Source organism: Moschus berezovskii, chromosome 1 (genome assembly GCF_049115385.1).
Source record: "Moschus berezovskii isolate FMDL1 chromosome 1, NW_MosBer_1.0, whole genome shotgun sequence".
In the NCBI taxonomy this organism is placed as follows: domain Eukaryota; kingdom Metazoa; phylum Chordata; class Mammalia; order Artiodactyla; family Moschidae; genus Moschus; species Moschus berezovskii.
This window is the reverse complement of record NC_142460.1, coordinates 153,760,996-153,771,668: the sequence shown is the minus strand read 5'-3', so window position 1 is coordinate 153,771,668 and position 10,673 is coordinate 153,760,996. Positions and strand designations below refer to the sequence as shown.

Here is a 10,673-nt window from a genome sequence, read left to right as displayed (position 1 = left end):
CTAACCATTTTAAAATCATACAATAATTAATTACATTCACAATGCTGTACAACTGTCACTACTAACTAATTCCAAGATTTTTTTCTTAATTTGGCTGTTAGGTGGTAGTTGCAGCATGAGAGGGATTTCGCTGTGGCACACAGACTCTTTAGTTGTGAACTCTCTAGTTGTGGACTTGGTTGCAACAGGGCATGTGGGATCTTATATCCATGTCCCCTGCAATGCAAGGTGGCTACTTAACCACTGGACCACCAAAAGTCCCTCCAGAACTTTTCACCACTCTAAACAGAACCTTTGTACTCCTTTGTGTGCTTGTTTCTGTGGCTGTTTTTTTCTCTAGAATAGGGTCATCTCTACTGGCAGAGTCTTGCCTGGTCAGTCACACCTAGTCAAGTTCTCCTCAGCTGAGTTTCTTTCATCACAGGGTTGCCATGATTTCTTTCTGTGTAAACAGTACTGATACTTTTGTCCTACATATGCATACCTATTTCAACAAAGCAGGTATTCGATCACACTACTTCACAACTTAGTGCTTAATACTACAACCCTTTCACTGGCTCACAATACTGTGAGTCATCAGTTTGAGCAGAGCTCAACTGGGCATTTCTTCTGGTATTATCAACTAGGATCATTCATGCCACTGCAGTCTTCTGGTGGCCCAACTGGAGCTGGATGCTATATAATATGACCTTATTTTAACATTCAGTGTCTGGCACTGGCTATGGGCTGGGTAGTTTATTTCCAGCATGTTACCTGGGTAGCAGGGTTCTGGAAGCAACGAGAGAGAGGTCAAGACCCAGTGTACAAACAGTTTTTAAGCTGCTGTTGGATCATCTTTGCTGATGTCCCATCATCCAAAACAAGTCATATGAGAAAACCCAGAGTCAGTGTGAGAGGAGATTTAGTGAAAATCCAGATATAGGCAGGTATGGCTCATTGGGATCATTACTGTAACAATCTACCACACCTGCATACTATTATGCATTTTCATTTCCTCCTTAACAGTATATCTATTTTCAAGCGTTACAGATGTGGAAAACAAACTTATGGTTACCAGGGTGTAAGGAGGCAGGGATAAATTGGAAGATTAGGATTGATGTATACACATTACTATATATAAAATAGATAACTAATAAGGACTTACTGTATAGCACAGGGAATTCAATACTCTATAAAGGTCTATATGGGAAAACAATCTAAAAAAAGTAGATATATATATAACAGATTCACTTTGTTGTATACCTTAAACTGACACAACATTGTAAATCAACTATACTCCAATAAAAAACTTTTAAAAAGAAAAAAAGTAATATATCTATTTTCCAAGTTATACAATTTTTTTTTTTTAGTGCTGTGACTCAAGTTTTATTTGTGGCAAAACGAAGAATATAGCCTGGGAGACAGGGTTTCAGACAGCTCTGAGGAACTGCTCTGAAGAGGTTGAGGGGATAGGAAGGATATAGTTTTTATAATTACATTTCTAATAACTTTAAAATAATCAATCAAAGGACTGCCAAAATGTACTTAATCATTATTACTCTAGTTTTTGCATTTGTTTTAATTTTCACTATTATAAATAATTTATTAGTTAAATGGATGTATATGAGTACTTACTATGTGTAAGGAATTATTCAAGGGCATTAAGGACACCATTTGCTTTGATTCTTTGTGAGCAGTGGGGAGGAAACACAGACAAACACATGAATATATAATAAGCAATATGGAGAAAAGCAAGAAAAGAGGTTAAAGCCTACAGGATGGAGAGAAGGGACGGGGTTTGCTATTTTAAAATCTTTTTTAAAATGTTTTGGATTATATTCTAAGAATAAAGGATAATTTCTTTTGTATCACCTCCTTGTTGTGAAAAGTGAGATCACAATGACATAGGGCGGGAATATTGTTAAGGTTTTCAAGAAGGATGGCCCAGTACTCTTCCAAGAGTTTTCCCAATTTATATTGCCACCAGTAGGAATTTGCCAAATGAGCATCTTGGACAACAGTAATACTGAGCATTCTTATTAAAAAAAGAAAACTGCCAATTTAAATAGGTGATTCTGGATACCTTTTGTCAAAGTGGCATCTTTTTTTTTTGGTTTACCTTTTCTTTCTTTCTTTAAAAAGCTTTTATTTTTTATTTTTTGGCTGTAGTGGGTCTTTGCTGCTGCGCGTGGGCTTTCTCTGATTGCTGTGAGTGGAGGCTACTCTTCCTTGTGGTACACAAGCTTCTCACTGTGGTGGCTTCTCTTGTGGAGCTTGGGCTCTAGCCACAGGGACTTCAGTAGTTGCAGCTACTCAGTGCAGTTCAGTAGCTGTGGCACGCAGGCTGAGTTGCTCCATGGCATGTGGGATCTCCCAGACCAGGGATCAAACCAGTGTCCCCTGCATTGCAAGGGCAATTCTTAACACTGGACCACCAGGGAAGCCCAAAGTAGCATTGTATATCATTTTTTATCTTGACTACATTTTGGACTTTGTAAGCTTTTGGACTGTAATTGCCATTTGGTGTTGGTATGGTGTGTATGTGTGTGAGTGTATACATTTGTATGAGAGGAAGAGAAAGAGAGGGAGAGAATGAAACAGAGATCAAAAAATTTTTTTTGGATATGATGACACTTGGACTACATGTTTCCTGCTGGGGATAGAATATTGAATCATAAAGAGTCAAATATGGAGAAAACCACTTTTTTTTTTCTATAGAATTAGGCAATTTATTGTCAATTCAGACCTTGGAATTCAATAATTCCTTAAAGAAAGTGTTAGTCACTCAGTCGTGTCCTACTCTTTGTGACCCCATAGACTGTAGCCCGCCAGGCTCCTCTGTCCATGGGATTTTCCAGCAAAAATACTGCAGTGAGTAGCCATTCCCTTTTTCAGGGGATTTTCCCAACCTAGGAATTGAACCCTGGTCTCCTGCATTGCAGGCAAGTTCTTTCCTGTCTGAGTATCCAGGGAAGCCCTGAAATAATTCCTTTACATCCCCAAATTTACATACCTTTGGTAAAGGGAAATATATGAAGATAAAATAAAAAGATTACCACAGTTCTAAAATACATCATTTTATGCTAAATTGGGAAACTGTCCAGAAAATGAAATGTAGAGTTCCTCAATGGCAAAGAATGTGTAATTTATTTTTGTTTCCCTGGAAAAGGAAAGATATAAGCATCTGAATGCAGAGTTCCAAAGAATAGCAAGGAGAGATAATAAAAAGTCTTCCTCAGTGATCAATGCAAAGACATAGAGGAAAACAACAGAATAGGAAAAACAAGAGATCTCTTCAAGAAAATTAGAGATTCCAAGGGAACATTTCATGCAAAGATGGGCTCGATAAAGGACAGAAATGGTACGGACCTAACAGAAGCAGAAGATATTAAGAAGAGGTGGCAAGAATACACAGAAGAACTGTACAAAAAAGATCTTCATGACCAAAATAGTCATGATAATGTGATCACTGACCTAGATAGAGCCAGACATCTTGGAATGTGAAGTCAAGTGGGCCTTAGAGAACATCACTACGAACAAAGCTAGTGGAGGTGATGGAATTCCAGTTGAGCTATTTCAAATCTTGAAAGATGATGCTGTGAAAGTGCTGCACTCAATATGCCAGCAAATTTGGAAAACTCAGCAGTGGCCACAGGACTGGAAAAGGTCAGTCTTCATTCCAATCCCAAAGAAAGGGAATGCCAAAGAATGCTTAAACTACCGCACAATTGCACTCATCTCACATGCTAGTAAAGTCATGCTCAAAATTCTCCAAGCCAGGCTTCAGCAATATGTGAACCGTGAACTCCCAGATGTTCAAGCAGGTTTTAGAAAAGGCAGAGGCACCAGAGATCAAATTGCCAACATCCGCTGGATCATGGAGAAAGCAAGAGAGTTCCAGAAAAACATCTATTTCTGCTTCATTGACTATGCCAAAGCCTTTGACTGTGTGGATCACAATAAACTGTGGAACATTCTGAAAGAGATGGGAATACCAGACCACCTGACCTGCCTCTTGAGAAACCTGTATGCAGGTCAGGAAGCAACAGTCAGAACTGTACATGGAACAACAGACTGGTTCCAAATAGGAAAAGGAGTACGTCAAAGCTGTATATTGTCACCCTGCTTATTTAACTTATACGCAGAGTACATCATGAAGAACGCTGGGCTGGAAGAAGCACAAGCTGGAATCAAGATTGCTGGGAGAAATATCAATAACCTCAGATATGCAGATGACACTACCCTTATGGCAGAAAGTGAAGAGAAACTCAAAAGCCTCTTGATGAAAGTGAAAGAGGAGACTGAAAAATTTGGCTTGAAGCTCAACATTCAGAAAACAAAGATCATGGCATCTGGTCCCATCACTTCATGGGAAATAGATGGAAAAACAGTGGAAACAGTGTCAGACTTTATATTTTTGGGCTCCAAAATCACTGCAGATGCTGATTGCAGCCATGAAATTAAAAGACGCTTACTCCTTGGAAGGAAAGTTATGACCAACCTACACAGCATATTAAAAAGCAGAGACATTACTTTGCCAAACAAGGTCCATCTAGTCAAGGCTATGGTTTTTCCTGTGGTCATAGATGGATGTGAGAGTTGGACTGTGAAGAAAGCTGATCGCCGAAGAATTGATGATTTTGAACTGTGGTGTTGGAGAAGACTCTTGGGAGTCCCTTGGACTGCAAGGAGATCCAACCAGTCCATTCTAAAGGAGATCAATCCTGGGTGTTCATTGGAAGGACTGATGCTGAAGCTGAAACTGCAATACTTTGGCCACCTCATGGGACGAGTTGACTCACTGGAAAAGACTGATGCTGGGAAAGGTTGGGGGCGGGAGGAGAAGAAGGGGACAATGGAGAATGAGATGGCTGGATGGCATCACCGACTCTGTGGACATGAGTTTGAGTGAACTCCAGGAGTTGGTGATGGACAGGGAGGCCTGGCGTGCTGTGATTCATGGGGTCTCGGAGAGTCGGACACGACTGAGCGACTGAACTGAACTGAACTGAACTGAACTGAATTAACTGGAGTTCCTAAGAGTTTCCCAGTTAATATTGGTTGAACAAATGAAGCAACCATCTAATGCAACGTTTTACTTGTTTGCACCCATACATGAAATATATTTCATACGCTGCAGGACCCTGTGGGACTCCTGAGCACAAAGCCTTTTCATGTCACCCATTTTTTTTGTTTATAGGAAACAACCTTCATTCAGCCTCCAGGACCTTCCCTGAGTTTCAATGGGCAGATTCAAGCAGTTGTCAATTAGGGACTGGAGGGGATGTGAGACCAGGAGAAAGAAACAGTCACTAGCAGCCTTGGGACAAGGTGCCATTTCCCCATCAACAGAAACCCACAACAACATCTTTGAGCTGTTTAGTGGATACTGAAACCCCCTCCAGGTGGGAAAAGTTATGGTATGCTACCCACAAGCAGGGAGACCCCAGGTCAGTTAAACCTGAAGGCTGACAATGTAGACTCCTACTTACCTCACCACAAATCCATCAGAAGAATGTCCACAAGCTGATTACTCCCTGTTTTACTATAAAACTTGTCACTATCGTCCCCAAGTTAAGACACATGGTTTTGAGGGCGTTAGGCTGCTATCCTCACTTTTGCCTGGCAAAGCAATAAAGCTACTCTTTTCTACTTCCCCCCAAACTCTGTCTCTGAGATTTGATTTGGTACTGGTGTACAGAGAAGCTGAACTTTCAGCATCAATTTTATCTCTTTGGGAATCAGGAGGCTTAGGTAGATATTTTTTGAAGTAGTAGCTGAAGCTTGGCCCTCAGGAAGGATAAAAGTTTCCTTTGTAGGGACCCATACATGGTAAGCACCCACTTAAGGCTGTGACCCTGTGCTATGTGGGGACAGTCTTGGACACTGACCAGGAGGTGGGCCGTTTTTGGTCCTAACAGGAAGCGCCTCAGTTTTGGGCTCATTGTGCTCATTATGTCTACCTCTGCTCTTTTTTTTTAAAGGGAGATGAAAAGTTTATTTGGTGCTTTGTGCAGAATCAGGTAGGGGATAAATCTGGAGAGAGAGCCTGGTTTGGAGGTGTAGGGACCCCAGTAGGCTTCCTTTCTGTGCCGGAAGGTTCCAGGGAGGGCTTAAGGCTGTTTTTCTGGAGGGCTAGAGGGGTCTGAGGTGGGGCAGGGCTTTCAGTAGGGGGCCCTAGACAAAACAGGTTAGAAAGGGCTGGGAATGGACAGGAATTCTTCTGAGGGGTGATGTCGAGTGCTGCCTTCACCCAACCAGGCAGAGAAGAAGGGCATCGAGTGGATGGACGTGGGAGACCTGTCAGAAGAAGAAGCGCTCACTTGGCACAGTTTGGCCCAGAGGGCACAGGGGATTCTTCACCACCAGCTGAACGTACAGCACACTGCGGGTGTGGTGAGGCACATCTCAGCTGGGCCCCACACCCAATCAGTACTCATGACAACCCTTGATCCCAGTGAGTGTCTCATAGTAGTGGAACTTGTTTGGAAGTCCAGAAAGCTGTCCTTCATGTCTGGCGGGGACATCTTGCAAACAAAGGAGTGGGTAGAGAAGAGCATCCCACACGTCAGCTTGTACGCTGCCTCCTTGGGGATCCCCGCTTGCTTCAGGCCACTTGCTGTAATGCAGGCGCACTCCATTCTGGTCAAACAGGTGCAGGTTGTGGACCATCATGATAACTGCTCTGAACGCCTGTCTCTTGATACATCCTATCTCTACTTTCTCAGTCTGCCCATGTCCATGACCCATACGTAGTATGTCTGTCTGCCCCCATGAGAAAGTGCTTCATTAATTAATGCATGTATTTACGCATTTATTTACCCATCTATTCATTTGAGCATGTCTTCATACACCACTGCAGTCATTCATTCAGTACACATTAAGTGTAAGTTCTGTGGGAATTCCCTGGCCGTCCAGTGGTTAATTCTGCACTTCCACTGCAGTTGGTGTGAGTTTGATCCTTAGTCTGGGAACAACCAATGTGAGAGTTGGACCATAAAAAAGGCTGAGTGCTGAAGAACTGATGCCTTCAAATTGTGGTGCTAGAAAAGATTCTTGAGAGCCTCTTGGACAGCAAGGAGATCAAACCAGTCAATCCTAAAGGAAATCAACCTTGAATATTCATTGGAAGGACTGATGCTGAAGCTGAAGCTCCAATACTTTGGCCACCTGATGTAAAGAGCCAACTCATTGGAAAAGAGCCTGATGCTGGGAAAGATTGAAGGCGAAACAATAAGCGGGCAGCAGAAGTTAGCATCACTGACTCAATGGACATGAGCTTGAACAAACTTCAGGAGATAGTGGAGGACAGGGAAGCCTGGCATGCTGCAGTCCATGGAGTGACAAAGAGTTGGACACGACTTAGTGACTGATCAACAATAATAACTGGGAATCATGGGGTCGCAGAGAGTCGGACACGACTGAGCGACTGAACTGAACTGAACTGAACTGAAGATCCTGAGTGCCACGTGGCTCAGCCCCCCAAAAAAGTTACAAATTTTTACTTTGGTACCAGAAGAATCATTGATAATTAGAGACCCAAATGGGCGCCCAGGGAAAAGCCCCAGGCTCCAGACCTACGGTCTCGTTGTTGGTGTTGTGTAAATTGAGATCATGGCAGTATGCTGGCCAACCCTTCTTGGTCCACTGACTTTGAACAAATAAATTCTTGTTTTACCAAACCCAAAGCAAGATGTGCTAACTAAGCCTTCTTTACCAGGAAAATTGTATTATACTTCTCTTCATAATAGCAAAGGTTAGAACAACAATATGTGACCTTAACAGCTCCGGGCACTGAATCTGCCCTATGTCAGATGTGAAAAAACAGACATCCCAGCATTCAAGTGAGACTATTTGGCAAGTTTATGTAATTTTGTATCAAGAAATGAGGGAATTGTTTGTTTGTTTGTTTTAAAGCAAAACTGAGACTCTCTGACCTTAAGGAGCTTATAATCCAGGTGAGAAATTAAGGCCAGTCTACCAAGAGTTACAGATCATAGATCTAAGGAATGCGTTATGTTGAAAGCTGTCTAAAGACCCATCTGGTCTGAAATTCCCTACCAAGGTGGAACTCCCCTGACAAAGTACTCTGGACTCTACAAATAGTCTTTTCAGCTTTGTACCAACATTTTTCTGTGAGGAAACTATTATTAATTTTTTAAATTAGAAAACTATATATGCTTAATATAGCACATTGAAACAATATGGCAGAGTATCACAGTAAAAAGTAAAGCTTCAGCTCAAATCCCCTCCCCACCATTTGTTACCAGATGATGAGAATGGCTAACTATTTTCTATACTTGCACAAGCATATATATAAAAATTCCATCCCATACTTTCAATTATAATCTATTTTAAAAATAACATGTACAATATAAAAACCAAAAGAGTATAAAAGAATACAGTAAAAAAAAAAAGAAAAGAAAAATTTTTCTAAAAGGAAAAAAATGGAAAAAAATTTTAGAAAGAGGAAAACAGAAAAATAAGAAAAACAAACAAGAAAAATTGAAAAAGACAAAAACAATCAAACAAAAAAAGAATACACAGTGAAAACAAAATCTCTTCTATCCCTTTCCCTCTAGCACCTCAGTTCTGATCCACAGAGGCAGCCACTGTTACTATCTTTATATACATCCTTCCAGAAATAGTCTGTGCATTTTCCAAGCATATATGTTAATTTTTTTTTAAAGCACAAGTGTTAGCAGATTAAATACATTATTTTCCTCTTAATGACATATCTCAGAAATAATGCCATACTATAACTTGGACTCAACTCCTTCATTCCTCCTAACAAGTACACAGCATTTCATTTTAAAGATAAGTTATAATTTAACAAATCAATTTATTATGACTATTTTGGTGTTCCTGCCCTTTTGCTATTAGAAACAAGGCTGCAATGAATAACTTTGGCTGCATTACATTTTCTTTTTCATGAAAGGTTGCTGTATAAACATTTAAAAGTAGAATTTCTGGATCAAAGGGCAGATGCACTTGTTGTTTTAATAGATATTGCCAGTTCCTCTCAATAGATGTACCATTTTGTGTTGTTGTTTTTTAGGTGCCAAGTTGTATCTAACTCTTTGCAACCCCATGGACTGCAGCATGCCAGACCTCCCTGTCTTTCACTATCTCTTGGAGTTTGCTCAAACTCATGTCCATTGAGTCAGTAATGCCATCCAACCATCTAATCCTCTTTTGCTCCTTGTTCCTCCTGCCCTCAATCGTGTCGGATTCCTTGCAACTCTATGAACTGTAGCCTGCCAGGCTCCTCTGGAATTTCTTATCATTTTCTTTTACAGTGTTTTGCCTTTATCTATTTATTTTTGCATTTGTTTCACCACGTTGAGTGAGGCTTGTCCACAGCAAAATACAAAAATCCTACCATATTCTCTTCTAGTACTGAGATAGGAAGGGGGTCAGTTAGTTCAGTTCCTCAGTCATGTCCAAATCTTTGTAACTCCATGGACTGCAGCACGCCAGGCCTCTCAGTCCATCACCAACTCCCAAAGCTTGCTCAAACTCATGTCCATCGAGTCAGTGATGCCATCCAACCATCTCATTCTCTGTGGTTCCCTTCTCCTCCTGCCTTCAATCTTTCCTTGCCTCAGGGTGCATTCCAATGAGTCAGTTCTTCCCATCAGGTGGTGAAAATATTGGAGCTTCAGCTTCAGCATCAGTCTTTCCAATGAATATGCAGGACTGATTTCCTTTCAGATTGACTAGTTTGATCTCCTTGCAGTCCAAGGGACTCTAAAGAGTCTTCTCCAACACCACAGTTCAAAAGCAGAAATTCTTTGGTGCTCAGCTTTCTTTATGCTCCAACTTCACATCCATATATGACTACTGGAAAAACAATAGCTTTGACTAGACCGACCTTCGTCATCAAAGTAATGTCTCTGCTTTTTAATATGCTGTCTAGGTTGGTCATAGCTTTTCTTCCAAGCAGCAAACATCTTTTAATTTCATGGCTGCAGTCACCATCTGCAATGCTTTTGGAGTCCAAGAAAATAAAGTCTCACTGTTTTCACTTTCCCCCATCTATTTACCATGAAGTGATGGGACTGGATGCCATGATCTTAGTCTTTTGAATGTTGAGTTTTAAGCCAGCCTTTTCACTCTCCTCTTTCACTTTCATCAAGAGGCTCTTTAGTTCTTCTTCGCTTTCTGCCATAAGGGTGGTATCATCTGCATAAAAGAGGTTATTGATATTTCTCCCAGCAATCTTGATTCCAGCTTGTACTTCATCCAGCCCATCATTTTGCATGGTGTACTCTCATATAAGTTAAATGAACGGGGTGACAATATACAGCCTTGATGTACTACCTTCCCATTTTGAAACCAGTCCATTGTTCCATGTCCAATTCTAACTGTTGCTTCCTGACCTGCACACAGACTTCTCAGGAGGTAGGTAAGGTGGTCTGGTATTCCCATCTCTTGAATTTTCCACAGTTTGTCATGATCCACACAGTCAAAGGTTTTGGCATAGTCAAGAAAGCAGAAGTAGATGTTTTTTGGAAACTCTCTTGCTCTTTCTATGATCTAACAGATGTTGGCAATTTGATCTCTGGTTCCTCTGCCTTTTATAAAACCAGCTTGAACACCTGGAAGTTCTCAATTCATGTACTGTTGAAGCCTAGGTTGGAGAATTTTGAGCATTACTTTGCTAGAGTGTGAGATGAGTGCGATTGTACGGT

The 10,673-nt window shown here is 41.1% G+C and overlaps 1 pseudogene; it reads right to left on the bottom strand.

Moving 5' to 3' along the window:
- Window positions 1–6,170: 6,170 nt before the first annotated feature.
- LOC148778877 (trafficking protein particle complex subunit 1 pseudogene) lies at window positions 6,171–6,654 on the bottom strand (annotated as a pseudogene).
- Window positions 6,655–10,673: the final 4,019 nt, after the last annotated feature.